Here is a 22,857-nt window from a genome sequence, read left to right as displayed (position 1 = left end):
AGTGTACAGGTTTCTCCTGTCTGGTTTTATAGACCTCACACAGGACAGAGAGACCCCTGGGAAATTAGACCCCATGCATGTTGGGCTGTTCACAGAAGAGAAGGCAGATAGAGGGGGAGTGGGGGTAGGAAGAGAGGGGGTGACAGGGTGATATCTTTGGAATCACAGCTCTATATAATACCAGTTTATTTTAACATGATCATATGAATTAGCTGGGACATGCCTCCTGTATCAGAAAGTGATTCTGTGTGAATTAGCTGGGACATGTCTCCTGTATCAGAAAGTGATTCTGTGTGAATTAGCTGGGACATGTCTTCTGTATCAGAAAGTGATTCTGTGTGAATTAGCTGGGACATGTCTCCGGTATCAGAAAGTGATTCTGTGTGAATTAGCTGGGACATGTCTCCTGTATCAGAAAGTGATTCTGTGTGAATTAGCTGGGACATGTCTCCTGTATCAGAAAGTGATTCTGTGTGAATTAGCTGGGACATCTCCTGTATCAGAAAGTGATTCTGTATGAATTAGCTGGGACATGTCTTCTTATCTATTCTACCAGTCAAAAAGTGGTACTGTATGTCTGCGTTTAGAATTAGGTAGTGTTATACAGTATATAGCTAAGAAGTCCTTTAAATCAAGTGGCATGTCTTCATTCTCAGCCAAGCAGATGCAAAGCAAAGCCTCAGTAAATACGTGTTGCCAGGTGGATTGTGTTCTGTCCCTTTAAGAACAATGAGGACCTGAAGTTTGAAATGAGCTTTGAGCCCATGTGACTCACTGGCTACCTGTAGGAAGTGATCTGCTGAGGACTGCTGGAGGAGAATCTTTATCCATCCTGGGTAAATATCCATGCATTTTTATTGTTATTATGGGAAAAGGATGCAACTTAGGGGGAAGTGTTGGAATAAAGGGGAATCATTTGTATTGATGCATGCAAGCAGATGCTAAGAAAACCCAGACTGGGGTTTGACCCATGTGTTCGTTTGTGATGTTTGTTGTGCATTGAATTAATACATGGGAAATGTTCTGTGGGGTGCAAAGACATCACAGTAAACTTAATAGTGAGGCTATCCTGAGAAAGCAAATACGACAACCATCAACAGACCATAGATGAATGTGGTGTCCAGCAGATATCAGACCCCATTAATATGGCTGCTTCTCACAACTGAGCTCTACCTGCCTGTTGGTTATTCTATTGGCTGCTTTGTATTCTTTAAGTGTTCACGTCCTGCTGCTCTCTATGGCTTTAATCATTTTAATGGATAATTCCAGGACTGTCAGGATCTGGTAGTTTTCAGTGCGATGGGATTTTGAGTCGTACCCCTGTAATCGTGTTTCACAGCCACAGTGTTCACGCGCACTCTGTTATGATCTGCATTTATTTGTCCTGCTTCCATACAAGAGAGGTTTCTTCAATTGTATTATTATTATTATTATTATTATTATTATTATTATTATTATTATTGTTACTAATAATAAACTGTACTTTTTGTGTTTTTGAAAATAACAAACACCACAGCTGAAAAAGCTTCAATTAACGCAATGCTTTTAGTGTCACAGAAACAACAAACAAACGATTTGTTTAAACAGAATGTATTCACCTCCCATTGGAGCTGACATGTTGAACACATTCAGTTGAAAGCTGGAGTTACTGTTTTGCAAAACTGGACAGTATACTTTTTATATTGTGAAGAGTTAAAAAAAGAAAAACAAATTGTCAAAGTTAATACAATTGCAGCACAATGTGCGTCATTCCACATGCTGTTCATGGGGGTACGTTGCGTGCAATGATATCATTGGAATGAGCAGACGGTACAATCCATTCGTGCCACCAGGAGAGGTCTTTCCAAGGCAGCAGTACGCAGTGTAAGATGTGTGAGTAGGAGACTGAGCCAAAGCACAACACCAGTAAATACTGTGCATTCAACTGTCATGAGATACAGTGTACTGGTCAGTATGAATCAGTATGAAGCTTGCATAGTCTTGAGAACTACTGGAGTTATTGAATAGTTTTAAGAGTTTCAATACAGTATTACATTGGTAGAGCTTTTCTATTGTTATTGGTACAAAGTGTCCAGTGAAATGCCCAGTGTTCTGTAGCACTTTAAAAATGTCTTCCAAGACACAGAGCAGCTCTGATAGCTCGCTCCATGACTGGAACACCAGGGGCTCTTTAAGGGTTTCATGTTTGCATAGTGATTCCTTTCTTGGATTGCTTTCAAGGGCAGTCCCCTCCAGCTGCTGTGAAGGCTCTTAGTATGCAAGGTCCACATTGCCTAGGATACACAGCTTTACATCCCGACACCTGACATTTCAGAGGCTTAACCAATAATCCTGTCAGCGAGCAGCACATGTTCTTGGATGCGATGAGCCTCCTGTGTGATGTTTCTGCTCCCCTTTTCATCAGATCTGCCCCGTAACAAGTAGCGGTGCCAAGCAGCACAATGGAGGCAAGCTGCCTTATTCACTGCTGCACTCGGGCACCTCCGGTCACATCGTCCTGCCTTATTCACTGCTGCACTCGGGCACCTCCGGTCACATCGTCCTGCCTTATTCACTGCTGCACTCGGGCACCTCTGGTCACATCGTCCTGCCTTATTCACTGCTGCACTCGGGCACCTCCGGTCACATCGTCCTGCCTTATTCACTGCTGCACTCGGGCACCTCCGGTCAGATCATCTCAATTTACTTATTCATCTGGATCTCAGATGAATTCCTCTCATTTTCTATTTTCGTCTTCCCCTCTGCAGGCCTCGAAAGAGTCTTATGATCTGTGTCCAGTTTTTGAAGCCAGAACGTTGTTTCCTTTAAACAGTGATATGGATTTTTTTTTTTGATAGACTACCTGTCCTAACAAGTCTCCCTCTTCTTACTGATTTGATCTTCCATTAGTAGATGGCTCCAGTAGTGTTTCTTATCACAACACTTCCTTCTTTCAAACTGCTTTTGGCTGTGTGGGTTGGTTAGATAATTTGTTTTACGAATGATTCAATGTTTTGATTTTTATTAAGAAACTAACATATTGTTTCATGCATGAGCACACAGAGTAATTATACCTCTGTATTTGTCTTCTAATGGCAAAGCAGAAAGACTCCAGGGGGACCAGCATAATGCAGTTTGTATGGATTTCACTTGTAAATAATATTGGAAATGATGTGTGCGTGCAGAGGATGACACACAAGAAATAAACGCATCCCTTTTCTGGTGAGTGCTTCCAACAGATCATGTCTGATGATCGCTGTACAAATCCTGGGTGTGACACGTCCTTGAGTCCCATTCCCTGCCTGATCTCAGCTTCAATATCAATGGCACTGTGGCTGTCATTTTAAGGCTAAATAGATGTTGTTAATTGTTAGTTTCTGGACTTTAAAGGTAGCATATTAACCGCTGTTTGAAAATCACAGGTACTGTGCATTTCTTTACTGTTAAAAGTAGATTATATTGCATTCATAAGGATGTGGTGGGAGGAAAACCTAAAAATACAGCCTAAAAAACTGTACAAAGAAATGTATATTACAGCTGTACAACCTTCTGAAACCCCTTTGATGAAATCTCAGGAATGTATTGCTTTAGAAACAGTTTTGGTAAAACAGGTCTCTGGGCAAACACAGTAGATTACATGGGATCAATATGTATATGAATTAAGTGAAGTGCACTTTTAATTATTTATAAACAACCTACTATATATATACACACACACACCATAGATATATATATACACACAATAGATATTATTTAATCATTAGTTAATTTGATAATACAAGACTTTATAAAGATAAACACACTCAGGAAGCACACAAGTCGTTCAATAGAAAAGTATCTCGCCCTAATTAAAAATAATATTAATAGTACATGTCCTTCCATGTGAATTGTCCTGCGACTGAAACCCTGCTGGGAACGCTATGCATTGTGGGAGGCTTGTGAATTTGTTAACACTCAGCACCAGCTCACCTCCCTTCTAATACCAGTTAACAGGAATATGTTGTAGAGCGTCAGCCACAGCGAGAATGTAAATGGAATAGCTGTTGTTTAGGGGGCACTGCCTGTACAACTATCTGGGAGAAACAGTTTTCTTTTTGTTTTTACTGGACAAAGCATTTCAAAGTAGCAGAGTAGTTACCCTGAGTGAATACCTAATATCCATGCAGACAGAGCACTGCAGTGCAATGGCTTTCTGGCTTAGTTTATCACAGACTCTTCTGTCCCTCTTTAGATACAAATTGGTTCTAAATCTGTTGTGAACAGTGTGTTTCTGAATGTATTGTCCTGTCTTGTTCTAACTCTATGGTATGAGCATGAATGCCACACTTGAACTGTACTGCCAAGGACGCTCAGTGAAAACAAGACTTATTTTACCTGCCTGCTTCAGCATGTTAACATTTTTCTTCATCAAAATAATAATAATAATAAAATTATTTACTGTCAAGGATTTTTTTCTTCTTGACATGTGAAGGGCAGTCGCACCCCGCTATTCATTCCTGGGGTTCTCTCATGCAGAAACTGTGGAATTGTGTTGGACTGTGTGCTGGTTTTGTTATGTCAACTAAAGCTGAATCCACCAATGTCATTTCACAAGGGGAAAGGCTAATGTAATACAACATATCTGAAAAGCATTACTTGAACTGACTCTGAAATCTTAGTGAGTATAGATCAACTGTTTTTATACATTAGTTCCCCAAGACATAAATACATTCAAGGGTGTTCTCTTTTTAGACCATCGATAGTAAGGTACATCTATTAGAATTAGCCACTGACCCGTGTATGATCCTGATCTCGAAGGAGTAGTCCATTAGTTTAGCTCACCTTTGCTGTAACTCCAGCTAGTCCTCATTAGCATATCAAACCGGACCTGCTCTTGAGAATTGCATGTTTGCCTTGTTCTCAGCACTTCAAAGCTGATTGTTTCAATTGCATTAATTAGGGAGTTGGTCCATGTAAAATCTACTGCTGGTGCCCTTGATCGCTAAAACTAAGAAAGAGAATGAAGCCTGTGAGGTGATAAGCCTGAAGCAGGCCTGTCAGTCTCCACTGCTTACTCAGGAGTCTCTGGAGGAGAACCACAGTTCCTTCACAGTCAGACAATTCTCAATAGATTACACATGGGAGAAAGAGTGGGGGAATCCTATTCAAATCTTGATAAGAGTTGAGTGAAATTGATCTGGGGTGGAAGGAGGGTCCTCCAGTGAGCAGCCCACACTGCAGACACTCTGTCATCGAAGGAGCTCAGCCAAGCCTTTACCTGTCAGAGTCACATTGGTGCATACAGGGAGGATCATCCAGTAAATGTGACATGGGCACCACAGTTTGTCTAAAGATGATTTGACAGTGTGTAGAATACGAGCTTCAAAACTTAGTAAACTATGTTAAAATTAAACAAATAGTTAAATGGTAAATTAGACAAGAATATGCAGCAAGCATTTCCTGTCCAAGTTCTTTTCTAAAGGTGTACATGAATTAAAATGATATCAGCAATGATTTCCATAATTAAAAGTTAACGGAGCAGTTCAATATGGAGCGCTAGCTGCCCCTGCCTTCTCAGCCTCCGTGACAGTTAATAATGATGCAGTTCCAGCCGTTTCACCCACACCCAGAACCACACAGATTCCCCTGCATGTACACAACTGAACCAAGCCCGGCTGCAAGGCTGCAGATTTCAATTTAGAGCTAGTCACTCCAACTCTCACTCATGTTCTCTCTATGCAATCCAGTGTTTTCATGTATGTATGTATGTATTCATGTTTGTTCCTGTGAATCTTAGTGCAGACTTATGAGCAGAGCTGTGGCAAAACTCTGCTAAATAGGGATTTTTGATATGAACTGCTTTACACACATTTCAGGCGAGCACAATAAAGCTGTACATGGTAACCAGGGATCACAGGGTGGTGTAGATGGTGACAACACTGTTATTACATCAAGCAACACTTCAACAGTGTGCAACCCCTGCAAAATGAGACTCTGCAGTCATCACCAATTACATTTCCATGGTAAGAAATGCTCTCCGGTGTTTGGTCTGCAGTACAGTAAAGAGACACCCTGCTGACTCTTCTGTACACCACCAGAGAGTGCCTGTTTTCTACTGGTCATGAAAGGTCAATATGAAGCCGTCTCCTGCCTGGGATAACAACACATTGCTCTGATGATTTATCTTTCCCATGAAACTTGCACTGTCACACAATTCAGCCGAGCCATTTCTGTTACAGCAGCCCTATCCTGTCATGGTGTTTTATCACTGTAATTACATACAGCAACACACCACAAGCCATCTGCCACTGCAGAGATTGCTCATGCACTATATGAGCAAAATGTCAGGGAAAAACGTCTGGAGAAGATCGCCGCGAGACAGCAATGAGATAGCAGCTCGGGTAAAGATGGAAATCTGATTATTATAGATCATCCCCATGGGGCAGACAAAGCTGCTGCCAATGAGTGTGTATTATATATAGTTACATTACTGGACTAGAAGGCACTGGGGGATATGTATTTATTAATATGTCTGCCTATCTATTAGAACTATTGATAATGTTTTTAGTTTTCTTTATTGTGGCAGCAAAAAGTATCCAGACTGCTCCTGGACATACAGTACAGTAGTTCCAGATGGATTGTGCTTGATTGAACAGGTCATCAGTGTTATTCAAAAATATCTTTCATACAACTTTGAAATCTTCACCAGATCATGTTTTAAAGAGAATAATGAATGCAGCCCTTTTCAAGTGTCACAAGGATCAGCAGTGAAGAGTTCCTTTTAAGAAAGAGAAGGTGGGTTTGCTGGAAGGAAGGGCAGGTGGGTTTGCTGGACTTTCACATCAGGTAAGTCTTAGGAGTTGCAATAAAGAGCGCTGCTCTTTTCCTTTGCGAAGACCTGAATCAAAAAGTCTGATAGATTTTTCATTGAACTTTAACAAATGGCTTTTTCAAAGGGCAGAACCGTCAAACACATGTCAATGTACTGTATGAACTCTGCCAGTCTGGAAAAATAAGATCATTACAAGATTATTTTTTGATTTTTGTATTGTGTGTTGTATTAAAGCAGGAACATCTTCATCACTAATTCATTCTGGGACACAAGGCATGCTAGATGTGAAGTGCTCACCACAAATGCATCTCCTTATTAATATCTCTCATTGTGTTGTCTTTCTCAGCCAATGCCAATAAGTGATCTCTCTCTCTCTCTCTCTCTCTCTCCCCTCTCTCTCTCTCTCTCTATAGATAGATAGATAGATATAGCTTGGAGCTGTTACTCCCTACATGTATTTCCCATCGCATTACACACACGCACACACACACACACACACACGCACACAGACAGGCTCTCAGTTTGCAGTCTGAAGATTGCAACAAGAAGAAAAGTATTTTTCTCCACATAAATTCATGTAAGCAGATGCAGCCCTGCTGCTGGAGCATCTTTCAGACTGTTTATCACTGCATTTTGCAGGATGCACTTGTGACATTCATATACAAATACTAATGGTAGTAATGGTGAATTCTGATGCATGCTGACTGTTAAGCCAGTAATACAGATATTAAACTAAATGCACTGTAAATGAGCATGTGGTGTTCTTTCAGGTCAGGCTCTTCTCTATACAGTATGTACATGCTCTACTTACAACTCTGACTTCTTCAATCCCAAATGATGCTATTAGACTTCCCAATGGCATTTACACATCTGGCTGCATGATAAAAACAGCCCAGAAACATGCATTTACTAAACTCTTTAAACAGGGTGTGACAAACCTGAGACGCAAATTACTCTGCAGAATGTAGTTTTGCAGAGTGGCAGGGTATTTGTTGTCTGTTTTGCCCAATGGATAAATGTTTGAATGAGTAACCCCCAGTGCTATCCCATATGTTCAATGTGATCATGTATTTGAGGAAGTGGTCTAAATACAACGTGTTATTTTGGAAGGATAGGTCATCTCTTTTTTCAGATGTATGAATTAAATGTGAATAAAAGTGCAAATGAAATGTAATTAATAATTTACAGATATTGTTTAGAGATATGCAGTTGCTTCTATCTCTTCAAGGTGTTCAGAGACTGCATTGTTTTCCAATATAATGTAGCTTCTGGATACACCCACATACGAGTAAACACATGCACTGTTACCAATGCTAACTCTTCAGTTTCATTGTAACAGGGAATTATTATTTGCATATTCTATTCCTTAAACATTTGAACCCTTGTTTCCTTACTGACGATTTGAATAAAGTTTTGCCAGGTTTCAATAACTTGTTTGACTGCAAAGCAGCCAGCGAGGCCCCATTCCCATGCATATGACTGTAGACTAGATACTCTGAATATTGTATTTAATGTCATTATGTCATTTTTGTTCATATATTTAAATGCTTCTAGGTTGTCATATATAACTACTTATAATGAACCCTAGAAGGTTCACAGAGTCATTACCATGTGATTACAGTGCATGGCTATTCAAGTTGTTATACTTAATATTGTGGATGGAGTGTTTTTTTTTTTGCAGATTAAGGTTTTATAATTTATTTTTAATGAGAGCAGTTTGTTGTTTTAATGCTGGCTGTGCAGTTCTTAACAAATATAACCTAATTAGATCCATCCTGGGGATTCCCATGTGCTGCAGTACTACATGCTCGAAATCGAGTATGAAACCAACAAGAAACAAAGACTCGTTCAAATGATTCAAGACGTTCTGGCATGCACAAGTACATCTGAGATCAAAATAAACAGGCATGAAAAAATGAACAGCAAAGGATAGAAAACAAATACTGCATTACAGAGTAGCCATGAGGTATGAAATACAGACAGCTAGACTAACTGCAATTGAACTGCACTGAACTCCGCTTGTAATTGAAGTTGCATTCATTTAGTCTCTTACTACACTTCCCTCAAGTCCTACCAATCAAATGTGGTTTTTGTATCAAACTTTAAATTGCATTTGTTCAGTACAGACAGCATGCAGTTCCAGTGAAGGGATGTTGAATTGTAATGAGAATATTGTGTGGTTTTCATCTCAAACAAACTTTCACTGTTTCTTACTCCTCATCCACAGGACTAGATTGATTCGTTATTTAATGATTGACATATTAAGGAAGGAAAAAGAAAAGATGAAATAACAATCAGTGTTGCTTCATTAAACACTGAAGCATTTCACATATTTACACATGTATTCAGAACGCTATTAAACTGTTTAAACAGATGAGTGTGATCAACACAAAGTGCAGTTAAACTGGGGAAGCTATTTACAGCAGAACCAGCGAGTGGGAACTGTAATGAACAGCCAAAGGGGAGCCTGGGGATATTCCAGGAGTTCACCTGAGGCTGGTTTATAGAACGTATATCACACTATCGATGGCCTACAAATCCCAATAGTTCTCTTAAACTATTCCCGTGTTTAGTAACAGGCGGTCAGTGGTCATTCTCACAGCAATCTCATCGTGACCCCTTACCAAAGTGTGAAGCATTCTCACAGCTTCCATAATCCAGAATGGTTTGATCCTCTTTGTACGGAATCTGAGCTTTCTTCTTGATTTCTTAAGTTATTAACAGCACAGGTATCAACAGGAGAAACAAACTGCTTTGAGGTGCAATGGAGGGAAGTAAAAGGTTTTTGACCTGCAGCGGTTGTCCCAGACCCTTGTTGAACATCTTCTGATGCCTCCAAGTTTAAAAACATCGCCTGCATACTGTACTGTATACTTTTCAGTGAAACTAGAATCTTCTTCATTTTAACTTCTGTGGAAAGAAAACTACAAATTTCAGGGAAAAAAAAACAATGTATCCAGTCTTTAAACTGAGATGATCTGATAAACCCATGGAAACGGATATGAGAAACTTCAAGTTAAAGAATCAAAATGATTGCAGATTGCAATGCTGTTTTTATTCCTGGAAAGGAGTATATATCTTCTCTTCAGAGCACCGGTGTTCTACCTTTGTATTGAGAGTGTTTATTTCCTTTACAAAAGCTAAATGCAAAGCAGCTGGTATTAAATTGTTGTACAGCGCAGGGCTCGCTTTTCCAAGATGAGTTTAAATTAAAGTGACTCTCAGATTTCAGGGTCCTGGCTGACATTTTCCAGTTTGATTTTCAATATATTTTCCTGCAGGGCTATGTAAAGGGACTGAAATTGAACCCAGGACCCAGGCAGGCACTGACGTGACCCCACCAGTCTTGTGCCATGAGTTACGTTTCATTCTGGTTTAGCAATGTTTGTTTCTACAACCTCCCCCTCATCTGTGTTAGCAGTGTATATAAAAAGGGGGAGGGAGACTGAAAATTAGAAAGAGCTAAGAGCATGAAGTCTTGAGAAACAACGTTCTGTTTTTGTTGATGTGCTGTACTATTATTTATTGTGAATATTGTGAAAGGCAAGCCTGTATTCAAACCTAGAAATTCCTTTTCATGAATCATTCTGAAAACATTCTTGCCCGTGTATTCCACTGTTTCCAGGGGATGCTGTTTTCACGTGCTTTAGGAGTGGTCTAGGTGCAGTATGTATTGAAAACAGCATTGGTTAAGTGATGTGTGCAATAACCAGAGCACTCAATATTTAATCAGGAGATTGGGAGAGTGCCCTTTTGAAATATGATTGCATTTAATAAAGCAAATGTTCTTCTGTTCTCATTTTCATTCAATGCATTGGGCTGAGATTCCAATTCATTGCAATGGGATATACAATGGAAACATACATGAAGTATGCAATGGTACTTGTTCTCCTGAGCTGCATGCCAGTAGTTCCAGGATACTGCTGGGATAATGGAGGCTCGGTACAGATCTGAATCAGTGCTCGAACGATGAGTGTGCAATTACTTTTTTCAAAGGTCTTGCCAGTATTTTTATGTGTCTATAAAAATAATTGAAACAGAATGAAATAATGATGTGGTGATGATCCAGCTGGGAGTCCCTGAGCCAAGTCTGTTCCTTTCAGTCCTCTCGTGCAAATTGGTGCATCACACGTGTCTACTGAATGATTAAAGGAGGTGCAGTCCAGATCAGGACGCTGTATCACAGGACTCCTGTATTCCTCTTCATCTCTTTGCTCCAATGTACACAGAGAAATTCAAGCTAATGCGGACTAAAGTTAATGAAATGGGTTCAGAGGGAGCATTTCTAAATAGAAAGCATGCCATTGAATCATTGTACAGGACATCGATGCCTGTCTGTGTACGATCTAAGAGAGTGCTGTCTGTGTTTAGTCCTACTGTCTTTTAAAGTGTCTGATAAGCATAGCCTTGTAGCATTGTTATGTGGAACTGCCGATTTTAAATCCTCAGTGGTTCAGTGATGGACAGGGGTTGACACTGAAATTGGGGTTGCACATTCAGTTTACATTTTGATCCTTTGGGGGGCTGAATACCAGGAACTTTGTCAATGGTGGAAATAACATTTCACAAATGTTGGAGCTACATTTGTCAACAGTGATCCAACTAAATAAATTATAAGCAAATTTAAAAAAAAAAATTAAAAAGTTATTTTTTTCTCGACAAGGCAACATTGTATCCCTGTCTGGCTCTATAGAACTAAATATTGAAAACATTTTACCCATAGTTCTATTTGCTGTTGTTCCATGTGGAATGACAGCACCATACAGTTCCTAAAGAGAGAAGGTGCTAACAGTACCCTTCTGTAAATGAATACAGCTCATAATGAGAGAACGTGCTAACAGTACCCTTCTGTAAATGAATACAGCTCATAATGAGAGAACGTGCTAACAGTACCCTTCTGTAAATGAATGTCTAGTTTGGAGTGTGAAGATCCTCCAGCCTTGAATTTTCCATGCTAGATCAAATCAAAGTGACATTGTATTGTACCATTACTGTACGTAGGAACAAGTGGGCACCCAGTACAGTCTGGCACTCATGTTGGGTGCCTGGCTTGTTGTTATAAGGAACCTGATTTTATTCCTGTTTTACTTTGCAAACCTAAGAGCATTGAAAGGTGTTGAGTGTATCAGTATGTCAACCTATTGATTTACTGTCAGAAATGTACCTTTAGTGTTCTTTCTGAAAACCACCAAGCATGTTCAGAGGAGGCAGCCTGCGGGCCTTTCTGAAGGGGAGATGAGCCGGCAGATACAGTGCTGGAGTGCGGACACCAGATGAAAGATGAAGCTCTCTGGTGTGGGCATCCACAATCCGGGGAGGCAGGACAGGGCAAGGAGATGGCTTCCTTTTCTTTTTTAAAGATCAACGAGAATGTCTCCATGTACATTGGAGCAAAGAGATGAAGAGTAGTACAGGAGAGTGAAAGTGGCAAGCGTGGATTGAATACTAATCCCAAACCTTGCATTTAAAGATTAATTCAAAAAGTCCCCTTTGACAAGCACACCTACACAAGGCGAAGACAGAAGATATATATATATATAATTTTACAGAAATACTTTTTAAAGAATATCCACAGTATTTTTTTTGTCCATTTTGAAAACACAATTTGTTCTTCTTTTTTTATGAAGAAGGATTCGTACCTATTATCATGCTGCCTAAAGGGCTAATCCCTAGTGGGGTGCTTCAAGCTTTAAATAAAATGTTCATTAACTAGATCTATTACAGAGACGCTACAAGAGCAGAGGAGACTGCGGTGGCTGCTGGAAAATAAAACCTTTTCCCTGTTCTTTCATTACATTTATTGAGGATACAATCTTTATTGATCTGATAAACAGCTTGTTCCAGGCCACCCTTTCATTAAACACAGTTGCAGTGTTTATGTAGATGATGGGATGATTATTGTTATACTAATCTTCGTGTAATTAATTAGGAGGCTGATTTAACCGAATAGCTGTGTTTTAATGTGTCATATCATTGTTCAGACACAGCTAAAGCAAATGCACTGTAGTGTTCAAATAAAATGATAATTCAGTAATTGCCACAAATATACTATATCTTTGCTGGATATAGTAGCTGAAAGATGTTTGAATTGATTTCCACATCATGTATCAGTAACATGGGGGCTTCTGTTCTTCAGATATTGGCAGTTTACAGGCACAAACATGTGCATGGATGCTGTTGCTAGTGCAGCCTTAGTTCTCTCACACTTTAGTTTAAGGGTCCATTTATAACGCAGGACGGACAATTATTAGCAGACAGTAACGGTTTATTCCAAAAACATTTCAGCAACTCATTGCTGGTGTGAAGCTTCAGGACAGGCTAAGTAACTCGACTGCTTCTTCTCGATTCCTTTTCTTACGTGTTTGTTCTTTTAACAATGTATTGCTGTATTGTAACTGACAACTTTAAAATGGGGTTTGTGATCGTGTCGCTTTAAAATGGGGCTTGTGATCATGTCAATTTAAAATGGGGTTTGTGATCGTGTCGCTTTAAAATGGGGTTTGTGATCGTGTCAATTTAAAATGGGGTTTGTGATCGTGTCAATTTAAAATGGAGTTTGTGATCGTGTCGCTTTAAAATGGGGTTTGTGATCGTGACTCTTTAAAATGGGGTTTGTGATCGTGTCAATTTAAAATGGGGTTTGTGATCGTGTCGCTTTAAAATGGGGTTTGTGATCGTGTCGCTTTAAAATGGGGTTTGTGATCGTGTCTCTTTGAAATGGGGTTTGTGATCGTGTCTCTTTGAAATGGGGTTTGTGATCGTGTCTCTTTGAAATGGGGTTTGTGAACGTGTCTCTTTGAGTGGAAGTCATCAAACCCATTGTAACTTGTAATTGTGATTGGGCCCCTCCAAAGGTAAATGATTATTTTACACTTAGAGCAGTTTTCTGCATTGTTACTCTCTCGGGTCCAGGTTACTTCATTATTTTAACGATTCCACTTGTCCACAGGGCAATTACTTGGAAGAAAATAAGTTTTACATGGTATAATAATATAATTAAAACTGAACAGCATTTAGAAACCATTAAAGTGTTTGAAAAAAATCAAGTAAGTACTGTTCATTTGAAGCACAAAGGCATGACAGTACTTCAATACAGACCACAGAGTCACTCGGAGATTTTCTCAACTAAATTGAGCTGTTTCTCTGTTTGGCTCCTAAATAACTTTCAACTTTCAGTTATTTCTGTCTGTCTATATGTAGTGTTCCTAATTGTAACCCTCTATTGCACAGCTCACATAGCAATTCCATGTTCCTAATCGTAACCCTCTGCACAGCTCACATAGCAATTCCATGTTCCTAATCGTAACCCTCTATTGCACAGCTCACATAGCATTTCCATGTTCCTAATCGTAACCCTCTATTGCACAGCTCACATGACAATTCCATGTTCCTAATCGTAACCCTCTATTGCACAGCTCACATAGCAATTCCATGTTCCTAATCGTAACCCTCTGCACAGCTCACATGACAATTCCATGTTCCTAATCGTAACCCTCTATTGCACAGCTCACATAGCAATTCCATGTTCCTAATCGTAACCCTCTGCACAGCTCACATAGCAATTCCATGTTCCTAATTGTAACCCTCTATTGCACAGCTCACATAGCAATTCCATGTTCCTAATCGTAACCCTCTGCACAGCTCACATGACAATTCCATGTTCCTAATCGTAACCCTCTATTGCACAGCTCACATAGCAATTCCATGTTCCTAATCGTAACCCTCTGCACAGCTCACATAGCAATTCCATGTTCCTAATTGTAACCCTCTATTGCACAGCTCACATAGCAATTCCATGTTCCTAATCGTAACCCTCTATTGCACAGCTCACATGACAATTCCATGTTCCTAATCGTAACCCTCTGCACAGCTCACATAGCAATTCCATGTTCCTAATCGTAACCCTCTATTGCACAACTCACATAGCAATTCCATGTTCCTAATTGTAACCCTCTATTGCACAGCTCACATAGCAATTCCATGTTCCTAATCGTAACCCTCTATTGCACAGCTCACATAGCAATTCCATGTTCCTAATCGTAACCCTCTGCACAGCTCACATAGCAATTCCATGTTCCTAATCGTAACCCTCTGCACAGCTCACATAGCAATTCCATGTTCCTAATTGTAACCCTCTATTGCACAGCTCACATAGCAATTCCATGTTCCTAATCGTAACCCTCTGCACAGCTCACATAGCAATTCCATGTTCCTAATCGTAACCCTCTGCACAGCTCACATAGCAATTCCATGTTCCTAATCGTAACCCTCTGCACAGCTCACATAGCAATTCCATGTTCCTAATTGTAACCCTCTATTGCACAGCTCACATGACAATTCCATGTTCCTAATCGTAACCCTCTGCACAGCTCACATAGCAATTCCATGTTCCTAATTGTAACCGTCAATTGCACAGCTCACATGACAATTCCATGTTCCTAATCGTAACCCTCTGCACAGCTCACATAGCAATTCCATGTTCCTAATCGTAACCTTCTATTGCACAGCTCTTTGCAGATTCAGGTTGTATTTGTTTTCTCAGCCACAGCTCGCATGCTGTAAACTCAGAATGGTTCAATTCAATGCTGTAAACCTGGGAATGGTTCAATTCAATGCTGTAAACTCAGAATGGTTCAATTCAATGCTGTAAACGTGGGAATGGTTCAATTCAGTGCTCTAAACTGGGAGTGGTTCAATTCAGTGCTGTAAACTGGGAATGGTTAAATGCAATGTGACCCTCTTACCTTTGAGCATCAGGCTGGTATGACCTGCTGTAATGCTAATTTAAAAATAAAACACATTGCCACAAGCCTACATGTGTTCATAATGAGCGGTAATAGATTGCAGTTCACAGCTGCAGAGGGTCAATTGATCTTGCTCCCATGCCATGTGCTCTCCAAGATGACCTTGAACAGCCACACTTCAAAGAATGAAGAAAAACCAAATGAAAGGATGTATCTGATAACCTGGGCAAAGTGTTACTTGTACAGTATTACACTGGTTATATCAGATTATACAAGGTGGGAATTAGAAGTATTAAAGCATCACTGATTATTTAGTGTTACGAATCAAAGTAAATCACATGCCTTTTTGTTAAATTATTCATAATTCATATTTTACTCTGCCCAATTAAATTAGTGTGTTACCATGACATTTCTTCAAAAGTGTAGTTAAATATGATAAAGCCTGACTGTAAGTGTGGGGGAAGGGTACTGGGCACCTCATTTCTACCTAAACCCAGTGGAGTAAGTTAGGAGTAAACTTTAGAGTCGGAAACAAGATTGCAAATGTTGATTTGTCTTTTTTAATCAATAAAAGAAAATATGTTTTATAACAGTCATCTGGACAAAATATGAACTGCAACAAAATAGTGATTTAATTGAATGGAGATTAGATGTGCTTTAAGGAGAAGCCTGCGTGGCTTGAATATCTGATGGATTCATACCTTTGATGAGGAGGGATTTTGCTATGGAAGCGACATCAAAGAAGCAGGACAGGGAACCGTATAGGAATTGGCAAGCTTGGGGCTCTAGAAGGTGCGAATGATTTAAAAGCTCCTTTAATGGGAGCCATTAACCACAATCATGAAGTTACCAGAAGCTGTGATCTTTCATAGATCATTTGATCCATAATGAATGGCAGTGTTTTGATGTTCGCAATTATGTCGGTCCAAGCTGCCTCCTCTGGTTTGTTACTTATTTAAGAGTACATTTCCAAGCAAAGTGAAATTAATTTTATAGAATCCAGGTGTCATCAGATTAATTCTTACATAAATGTTAAAAGAAAATCTATTATGGGATATATGGAAACTCTCAACCCCTAACCATGACACCTACAACAGTAAACTACCCCTGACCATGATACCTACAAGAGTAAACTGATCCTACCATGACACCTACAAGAGTAAACTACCCCTAACCATGACACCTACAAGAGTAAACTACCCCTGACCATGACACCTACAAGAGTAAACTGATCCTACCATGACACCTACAAGAGTAAACTACCCCTGACCATGACACCTACAAGAGTAAACTGATCCTACCATGACACCTACAAGAGTAAACTGTGACTGCTGATTCACATTGGTATTGTTCACTGTATAGGGAAGGCCAATGTGTAACACAAAGAATACATTATGATCTACTTCCCCTTACAACTGCTGCAATAGATCATATTCCGCATCATGAAAGCATATCTGATGTGTTCTGTATACACACCCAGTTTACACATGCCCTTTTATATTGTTTTACTTCATTAAGTGTTTTCATAAACCAGTAGTATTCACTCAATGAATAGTTAATATGGGAGAGTAGTAAGTATTGACTTGGGCTATTGACAAAGGTCAACTGCCTGATGCAATGTAATAGAGTGAAGAGAAGTTATCCATCAAATACAGTAAATGTGACATTCCTTTAATGAACAGAGTGCAATCGGTGTGAAGAGCATGTGAACAGGGTATTGATGAGAGCATGGAAAGTAGCAGATGAGAGAACTAAAGTGCAGTATATTTCATCAAGAAGTTCTACTAATGGGACACCTTCAAGGGACAAGTCTTGCTTCCTCGAATGCTGTTGGGATGTTGGCTGGGCTATTCAGTTTAGTACTGTCTCAAATGATCAAAATATCGGTTTGCAGAATACTTGGGCTTTGCTTTTAAGATGCCAATAAAAACCACTATTGCACCATTCAACCCATGGGTGGCACTGTCTGCTATTCAGAAATTAATTTAAAATAGCCACAATTACCACATGACATTGTTTGTGTTTCTTTGTTTTTCATTAATGGAAAAGCCTGAACGTAATACTAGTGAATTGCTGGTATGTATTGTAGTGTTAACCTTGTAATAAGTCCAGTCTATATGTGTGCTGGGTATGCTTATGTATTGTAACACAAGCTTTCCAATGCTGTCTAGTTTGATGGCTCTCTTGTTTTATGACAGTCATGGCTCGCTCACGGTTTCTTGCTCTACTGGTGGGAGAGAGTCGGATATTTTATTTAATGACGCTTGTTGCCCTGTTTTGGCAGGAGCTGTCAACATCATTTAGGTGGACAGAGTGCTTTGACTGTACTAGGTAAAGTTTAATAAAAGGAATTCCTATTCCAGGCGTTACGTGTTCAGTTGGGGATATCGCAAGTTCTTACAGGGTTTATACAATAAAAGTGAATGGATTTGGGGAGGTATAATTCTATTGTACAGAAGGGAGCCTGGAACACAATGAGACTCAACGGAATTACTGGCAGCCGATGATATTGCATTCCACTTCTGTTCTCTGAATTCAATTAATTTAGCTTGCTGTGGAAGGAGAAGTTTTTGAAATTCAGGGCTCGCTCTCAGGTGTATACATTATTGTTTGTGCTGACCCTGAGTATATAAATCCCCTGCACCCCAGCGCTTTAAGACGGGGGTTGGGAGTCCCATAGAAAATGTTAACAGCATATCCCAGCTAGGTCAAGATCAAACTGAATTATGGAAGAGACTAGTTGCAGAGCAAATTGATCTAAAGGTCTGAATGCGCGTCAAGGACGGCAGGCAGTGGAGCGTGCCATCATCGAGATCCCGCTGCTCTAGTGAAGGGACTAGCTGAATTAGTGAGTTCAAAAGCATTCATATCAAAGGTCCATGAGACCCAGCACTCACGTGAGCCCTGTAGTAAAACATTCCTACAAAGGAAGGAAGGTGATAACGCTCTTCCACAGTTCAATGTGGTCGGTAGTGGTCGTGTTTTTGAGGGGATAGGAGGATGATTAAATGCTGTAATTCAGGGAAAACGGTGTAAATACTAGTCTCTCTGCCAGCAGGCACTGATGGGCATACATATGCTCACATGCTTAAAATATTTAGAATCAATGTATGGAGCGTTGACAAATATATCTCCTTCAACGTATTAAAAAAAAAAGTTTTCAAACAATTAAAATAATTTGTTGCACAAGAAAATAGAAGAGTATTTAGTTTGACTGTGTTGTGTAGAACTAGAAATAGATTGGTTAGCTAATTACTTTGGGGAAGAACAAAAAGTAACTGCACAGGAAAAATCAGTCCCACAGTTATTAATTCAAGCATAATGCATTCTGTCTCCATCACGTGAAACTCCATGTTCTACATCATTTTTAACAAAGGTTTGAAATATTTAGGCAGCAGAGAAGGAGAAGACTGTCCTGGTTGTAAATCGAATCATGCCCATATTTTAAATGAGTCAGAGATGGATGGGACCCAAACCCTGCCTTGACACTTCAGGAAGGGAGACTTGCCTCCTTCTAAAAGAGTACGTCTTGACCAGGGAACGAGCCCTGCTCTCTGGGGGAGGTGCATCAGAACACATCAAAGACAAGCATGTCTTGACCAGGCAACAAGCCCTGCTCTCTGGGGGAGGTGCATCAGAACACTTCAAATACATGTTAAAGGGAAGATGGATAAGTGTAGCCTTCCTCTGGAGTTCTGTACCTCACGTACGTGCTTTTATTTGAAATGGTAATGAAATCAGAGTGGTTGATAGTTTTAGCCTACAGAGTGAAATGGAAGGTTTAGACAGGAATCTGTGGATCTCCAGTGTTGAGTCAACATCGCCCCCTGCTGGTGGGGAGGGTCAGAGCCAATGCAGACGCCCCCACTCAATCTTGATACAGCAGTATTAGGCTCCCTGTTGAAACTTGATAGATAGAAGTCACCATTGCACTGCTGTTATTATTATTCAGTACTGTCTGGATCCAGAAACAAAGAATGAAGCACAGCACATAGTATTCAACCTCAAGTCTTCACAAACCACAGGCGATTTGTACAACACTGTCTGGAAAGGCATACTTGGATTTCAGAACAAACTACTAGAAATGCTTACAGTAAAGCATTTGAAACATTGTTCAATATTAATTACTTGTATGCTACTGTAATGATTTTATGCTGCTTAAGAACTTACAATTTCTGAGAGAATTGCACACAAATATCACCTGTTCATAAGCCAATGTTGTTGTTTTTTTTAATTTAAATGCCAAAACCATTAATTTAGATATATCACCGAAATGACCTAATCATATTTCATTTGTAAAAGGCTGTTCGATGTGGAAGAGGATTTGCTGATGGGACAGAAACAAAGATGAATGTCACAGTTCATGAAAAGGCCTGTCAGAATGATCTAGGGCTGTTACGTTCCATGGCTGAGGCAGTGCTGGCCATTTCGAATGCTGCCAGAGCTTCTGTGTTCTGATCTTTAAACTAGTTGTGGATGTTGTTCTCATAAATAAGTATTACCCTTTAGAAGTATTGATTTTACAAAATCAGATAGTCTCCTTTTTGCTACCATATGTTTGATATTAGATGAAATATCTGTTTTAAATGCATTATATTTGATTAGAACAGGTCAAAAGGACGAATCAAGTTGCACTGAATGTGAAGCTGTGTGCTTCTGGTGTAATATTGGAGGTCAGGGTTAACTAAACTAATTCTGATGTGCATTATTATAAGAGACTGGGTCCACGAGAAAGATCCAAATTGGATTTCAGACCTGATTTATGCTTGTGGTGCAGATAAAGTTCTGTCCTACTAATTTGAAAAGCTTTGCGTTTATACTGGGTATATTCTGCTTTATATATTCCACCCCCACCTGCTGGAATATAAACTTGTGTGATATGTAAAATCCATGACCTGAAGCAGGTATGGGCCGCCTTGAGGTATTGCATAACAATATATAGGTTGGACCTGGGTCTTCTGGATGGTCAGAGTGATAGAGCAGATTATCACTTGGGTACTGTCCATGGTGCTGAAACGGTGAGGCAGGCTGCTCCATGAGGTTCATGTAATTGAAGCTTGTCAGAAGCGCCTCCCTGGGTGTTTGATTGAGAATGTCCCTGTTTAGGAGAAGTCAGATGCACTTACTGAGCTCAGTCTTATCTATATACTGTTTTGTCAACAATCATGCATCCATAGCCATGTGGTAACCTGGATCCATTGGAAATGGCCTTTGAAATATTCAGACTCTGCGCAGCCTGGATCTCAACAAAAGAATGCAAGATAATGGTAAGATTGGTTTTTGGGAGGTCACTTAGGAACATTGTATCATATAATTAAACAAAAAGAAGAATTGGTTTAAGATCAAGGTATTAGTAAAAACAACACAAAACAAGTTATTAATAATAGACTTGTGTTTTAACACAGTAAGAAAATGATCCTTTCCAATTAAAGTAATTATTATGACTTTCTCTCACTGGCAGATAAGCTGATGTTTCTGTGCATGAGATAGGTTTTGGAAAATTTGGCTTTAATTACCAAATCGCTGAGTGCAATTCAGAACAATTATAACGACAACAAGATGAGTCATAATGAATACAGTGCTGTTTGCACTGCTAGAATGATGAGTCATAATGAATACAGTGCTGTTTGCACTGCTAGAATGATGAGTCATAATGAATACAGTGCTGTTTGTGTGTGCTGTGAACATTCATTGATTTACCATTTTCTACTGAAGTGTCTTTTGAACCTTTTACTCTTGCCAGCAAAGCCTCACACAGCAGTGGCGATCTGCTGCCCTCGTTCTGCTTCTGACTTCAGTGGGATGTCAGCCAAGGTGTTTAGAGCAGAAGAGGCTTGCAAGGATTACAGGTTAATGAAATACCAAAACAAGAAATAAAAGCAGTCAATGTAAAACTTCCACTTTCCAATTACTGATCTCAGTCACCTAGAAAATCTTTTAAGAGCAGAGGACGGCAGAGTCAGAGACATTGTGTAATTGCTTCTTGGCTGTTTATGAGTTGCTCTGTGATGCATACACACAATACAAACTGTAGTTGAAGTTTGTGGTGAAAGAATACTGCCCCAGAGTTTAAAATGGTGGCAGCAGCTCTGGGGCTCTCATTATTCTCCTCCCCCAGGTAATTCTATGAGAACACAGGGGCTTCATTCAAAATAGATGAATATGAGAGAGAATTCAACTCCCCTTGGCACTTCCTTCATCCTTCTTGATGGTTTCTGACACAACCACAAATTAGCCGCTTTCAGAAGCTCATACTACTTTCATACTACTGTGTTTGAACTTGCTGTGACTCAGATAGCAAGATGTTCTCTCTCTTCCTGTCCTGGTCCGTGTTCCAGTGTGCTCCCCCATGTGCTCTCTCTCTTCCTGATCCATGTTCCAGTGTTCTCCCCCATGTTCTCTCTCTTCCTGTCCTGGTCTCTGTTCCAGTGTTCTCCCCCATGTTCTCTCTCTTCCTGTCCTGGTCTCTGTTCCAGTGTTCTCCCCCATGTGCTCTCTCTCTTCCTGTCCTGGTCCGTGTTCCAGTGTGCTCCCCCATGTGCTCTCTCTCTTCCTGTCCATGTTCCATGTTCCAGTGTGCTCCCCCATGTGCTCTCTCTCTCTTCCTGATCCGGTTCCAGTGTGCTCCCCCATGTTCTCTCTCTTCCTGTCCTGGTCTCTGTTCCAGTGTGCTCCCCCGTGTTCTCTCTCTTCCTGTCCTGGTCCATGTTCCAGTGTGCTCCCCCATGTTCTCTCTCTCTTCCTGGTCTGGTTCCAGTGTGCTCCCCCGTGTTCTCTCTCTCTTCCTGGTCCGGTTCCAGTATTCTCCCCCGTGTTCTCGCTCATCCTGGTCCGGTTCCAGTGTGTTCCCTTGTGCTCGGTCTCTCTCTCTTCCTGTTCTATCTGGTTATATAGGGGTACCAATCAAGTGGCACTGATGGCTTGCACCTGACTACTGTTGAGGTCCCAATCGCTTGTGACTGTGCCCATGATAAAATAATTAAAAGGATAAAAACACATACATGAAACTCCTTATTGGGGTCTCCCTTTGGGTACATAAAACACATAAATGTAACCCTGTATTGAGGCCTCCCTTTGAGTATAATAATAAAATAACACACAGCGTAAGAATACAATAAACATTACGACTAAAACAGTGTACAAATAAAAGCACCAGTGAATAAAACAATTAAAACTTTGGTCATTTGTGACACTTACTTTACCTGATGAGCACAAAGAATATGCACCTTAGAGTTTGTGTCAAACAACGCATTCTGATTTCGAAGCCAGGGTCTGCTTGTACAGCATCGGAGCCCCCTGAAATATGAATCTCACAGATCCTGT

The 22,857-nt window shown here is 40.1% G+C and overlaps 1 long non-coding RNA gene across 4 annotated transcripts in view; it reads left to right on the top strand.

Moving 5' to 3' along the window:
• The first annotated feature begins 766 nt into the window (after positions 1-766).
• LOC131699172 (uncharacterized) overlaps positions 767-22,857 on the top strand; it is an 85,582-nt gene continuing 63,491 nt past the window's right edge. For all 4 annotated transcript variants that reach the window (XR_009308071.1, XR_009308070.1, XR_009308069.1 and 1 more), the window contains exon 1: positions 767-836. This is a non-coding gene — a long non-coding RNA (uncharacterized LOC131699172). The remainder of the gene's footprint in view (positions 837-22,857) is intronic.

This window comes from Acipenser ruthenus, chromosome 21 (assembly GCF_902713425.1).
Source record: "Acipenser ruthenus chromosome 21, fAciRut3.2 maternal haplotype, whole genome shotgun sequence".
NCBI lineage: Eukaryota > Metazoa > Chordata > Actinopteri > Acipenseriformes > Acipenseridae > Acipenser > Acipenser ruthenus.
Note: the sequence above shows the minus strand (reverse complement) of the source record. Positions and strands in the feature narration are given on the sequence as shown.